The following is a 407-nucleotide window of genomic DNA, read 5'->3' on the forward strand; positions in this document are numbered from 1 at the left end:
TTCGAGGGATCGAGATGGATTTTAATGAAAATTTTTTTTCGAAATTTTTATCAAGTATCGGGACGATGATGAGATGAGACGAGGGAGGATTTTGATAGGGAGAGATTTGGGATAAACGATAATTTGATTTCGATTAATTCGTGAGGATTTTATCTTTTTGAAAATTAATTTTGGATAATTTTTTAATTGAACAAGGATTGGGAATTTGGATTGTGTATAATGATGTAAAAAGCGATACGCAGGATATACGAGAAATTCATTCATTCTGATTGAGTTTATACAAAAGTTATAAAGTTATTACAGTACGATATCTGTAATTGGAAATTAATATATGAATGAAAATAGATTTTTTTTTTTTTTTTTTTTTTTTTTTTTTTTTTTTTTTTTTTTTTTTTTTTTTTTTTTTT

Source organism: Apis dorsata, unplaced genomic scaffold (assembly GCF_000469605.1).
Source record: "Apis dorsata unplaced genomic scaffold, Apis dorsata 1.3 scaffold_41, whole genome shotgun sequence".
NCBI classification, from domain to species: Eukaryota; Metazoa; Arthropoda; class Insecta; order Hymenoptera; family Apidae; genus Apis; species Apis dorsata.